At 45.1% G+C, this 4,022-nt stretch overlaps 1 pseudogene; it reads left to right on the top strand.

Annotated features, from left to right (window-relative positions):
- The first annotated feature begins 412 nt into the window (after nt 1–412).
- On the top strand, nt 413–530 carry LOC134964961 (5S ribosomal RNA; annotated as a pseudogene).
- Nucleotides 531–4,022: the final 3,492 nt, after the last annotated feature.

The following is a 4,022-nucleotide window of genomic DNA, read 5'->3' as shown; positions in this document are numbered from 1 at the left end:
AGGTCCCGGTGTGGACCGAAACGTTGGACATTTCCTGGAAAACTGTGAGATAGACTTTACAATAAATATTTACTTTTTGATTTTTTTTGAAAATCCAATTTGGAGAGTGCTGTCTTTTCCACATAGTGGAGATACTGTATGTTGTACTATGGGCCCCATCTTTTACGAGATTGGACTCTGACTGGCACCCCATTAATTATCTGTATCAAGTGAGAGTGCAGGGACCCCCCACTATATATAGATCCAATCCGTTTAACGTATTGTTTCTTTTCCTGCACCCACCCTGTATTGTACTATTTATTTACGAGTAGGCACTGTATAGCACTGGATTCATCACTTTGGGTTACATACGTGTCACAATGTGCAAGGGTACATTTGTCTAAAGGTACGCTCCTCATATCTGTTTGGTTGTATTTACTGTCATACCACACTGGTCAAGCCCGATACCATCCGAACTTGGAAGCCAATCAGTGCTGGGCCTGGTCAGTACACGATAGGGAGACCTCGTGGAATACCAGGTACGGTAAGTCAAATTATCCATTACAGGTCCTCCTAAGTTGCAATACTCCACTGGCATGGCACAGGGCCAGGCGGGTTTTCTTGATGACAATCTACTCGCACAAGCTGAGCATGGTGTGATTTCCCTCACGGACGATGAAGCAGAAAAAGTGTTATTTGACCAACTAGATTTTGACACACTCCCGGCTGAGACTCCGACTGATTTATACCATCAACTACTCAGACTTAGGAGAAGGGAAATAGACCTTACCCTACACGGACAGTTCCTGTCCGAATATCACAGGAAGAAACAGATACCCAGAGGCTTCAGGGTCAATAACATACCGACAATAGGCAGAAACAACCCCACTTTCTGCAGTCGGTGGTGTGGTGTTCTGAATAAGTGCTCCCTGGACTTGATGCTATTGGTTATAGAGGAGGTCGGCACCGAGTTGAAGAAAGTTAAGGTTCAGATCAAAAACTTTAACGAGACACATTTGGCCACCATTAGGAACGACAGGACCAATAAACTGATCGACAAACTCCAGACCCAGGTTGATATATATAAAAATGAGATTACTGCTTTCAAACGCAGTAAACTCTCCACTGTCACCTCTGATTACCAGAATCATACGGTGTACAGGTGGCTGATCGGTGACTTCAGATCCACTAGACCTCAAAGACCCTATAGAACACGCAGACCAGGGCGTAGGCAACCTAACTCCTATGAAACAGCCTCTTCTGCATCAGCCTCAGAGACAGAATTCTCAGATAGCCGCCCACCTCAAGGAGCTTTTTTAGATCGCACGACCACCACCGGCCGTCCACCTACCGCAAACAACGAAGGCCGCATCCAAGGAAGGGGAGATATATGGCGAAAATGCAGAGACAAGAACCTGAACTAGTCTTCAACTTATCCAGTAAGCCCCTGGATGACGCCACATTAAAACTCCTCTCCAGAGGTCTGTCATTTGTCCCCACGACTCCTTGTAGTCAGTTTGACACTACAGTCGATATATACAAGTTTGGCTGCAAACTCAGACTACGGGAATTCTTCCCTACAGATCTGGAGAGGGATGGCACACACCTCCGTAGGCCATCCACATTTGATCCGACCTCCTCTAACCCTAGCATCAAGACTTTCACCCGACTTGTTGAACATGATGCACGAACACCCACTACTAAAAGACGCTTTGACAACCTTTCCACCACAGAGCGTAAAGCCCTTACTGCATTAAAGAAAGATACCAGTATTGTAATTAGACCAGCCGATAAGGGTGGTGCAGTGGTGGTGCAAGATTGGGGGGAGTACAACTCTGAAATAATGAGACAGTTGTCCGATGAAGTGACCTACACCTGCCTCCAGAGCAATCCCATCCCCAACATAAAAACCAAGGTGGATGACCTATTACACCTTGGGTTCCAAATATCACATATTGATAAACACACATATGAATTCCTGACTGTCGACTCTCCAGTGTGCCCAATTATCTACACCATTCCTAAGATCCACAAAACCCTGCTACACCCGCCAGGTAGACCAATCATCTCGGCCAGAAACTTGCTTTTACAACCATTGGCCATGTATCTAGACACTTTCTTACAACCCATAGTACAACTCAGTAGCAGCTATGTGCGTGACACCTCGGATTTTCTGCAGAAATTGGCCAATCTACCTCCAGATTTGGACAATACTCTACTGGCGACAATGGATGTGTGTTCTCTATACACCATAATCCCTCACGAACAAGGCCTCCAAGCACTGGAAAGAGCACTATTACAAAAACCTCCCACCGGACCACCAGTGGGTTTCCTCCTGGACCTAGCTGGTCTAGTCCTCAAACAGAATCATTTTTTGTACCGAGGAAAATACTATCTACAACGTGAGGGGATCGCTATGGGATTGAATCTGGCACCGGCTTATGCTAACATCTTCATGACCGAATACGAGCAATCGCACATCCTGTCCAACTATGAGACTGGTATATTATTCTATAAACGTTTTATAGATGACATTTTCTTAATATGGAAAGGAGGTATAGATACGTTTAACCAGATGGTGAGCTCCTTGAATGCTCTTGACAACCCGGTTAAATTCACCTGTCAGAGTGATCCGCACAGCATCAATTTTTTGGACATAACGGTCACCTTGACTGGGGGCCGTATTACCACTAGCCTATATAGAAAACCCACAGACAGAAATACTCTGCTACTCTCTAGTAGCCAACATCCACCGGCCTTAAAAAATAACCTCCCAGTGTCACAATTTCTCAGGGTGATGCGGAATAATTCAGAAAATGACACTATGGAGAGGCAGCTATCCGAGATGACCACTCGATTTATGCAGCGAGGCTACAAGAAGGAAACAGTATCCGGGTGTCTACTAAAAGCCAGGAAGATGTTTGGCGAACCAACCACCAATGCACAGGGCACAGCAACTGCAGATCGGATGGTATTCACTACCACATACAGCAATCAATCAAACAAGATCGCCAGGTCCATCCGCAGACATTGGCCGATCCTCGCAACTGATGACCAGCTTAAACTGAAAAAAAGCACTCCCCCGATGATGGCCTATCGTAGAGCACCGAAGTTGAAACAGCTATTGATGCGACCTTTGATTGAACACAGTCCCTCCACGACACATACTTGGCTTCATGAACAACGCCCAGGTTGCTTCAAGTGCACAGGCTGCACCACCTGCAGAGGTATGCTCACAGGACCATTTTTTCCACATCCCCATTCTGGACGACCAATAGCAATTAAATACAGACTACACTGTCTGATGGACCACCTCATCTATATCCTAACCTGCCCGTGTGGACTCTACTATGTTGGGATGACCTCCAGGCGATTCAGAGATAGGATGGCCAACCATAGAACCTCCATCCATCAAGCAATCACAACTGGCACAGCGTCATTACCAGTAGCCTGACACTTTATGATATCACGACACCAGGTATCGGACCTCAGATCAAAACTCATAGACTGGATACCCCCACCACCTCGAGGGGGAGACCGTACCCTGCTGCTCAAGAAGAGAGAAAGTTCATGGATCCACAGACTGGACACTATTGCCCCTAGGGGCATGAATGAAAATAATCCATTGTCTATTTTTTTGAAATAACCTTGATACCTTATGTTTAACTAATACTTTTTTCAATGTACCCTATGCACAATTTGTTTGTTTAGCTTGATTACTTGACATCATTGCTAAATATGTGCACCTTTTTGCTATTTGCACCAAATACACGTAAGATCTACCTGGAGTGACCTCACAGGCCTCTTTATATACCCCACTGAGAGACCGAATATTCAATGGGTAAGCACAAATGTACCCTAAATTCATTATGTTATAATTTATTACGTTATATTTAATGTATTTGACTTCTACTTATGTGACTCATGTTATGAGACAGCCCATTTTCCTGTTATTCCTTAAATACCCCTTTGTGCATTACATATACTAGTCACTTTGTGATGGCCCATTCTGATACACCCCGCTGTCCGACCGCTGGCGCGAC

This window comes from Pseudophryne corroboree, chromosome 9 (genome assembly GCF_028390025.1).
Source record: "Pseudophryne corroboree isolate aPseCor3 chromosome 9, aPseCor3.hap2, whole genome shotgun sequence".
Lineage (NCBI taxonomy): Eukaryota > Metazoa > Chordata > Amphibia > Anura > Myobatrachidae > Pseudophryne > Pseudophryne corroboree.
This window is presented reverse-complemented; position numbering and strand designations above follow the sequence as displayed.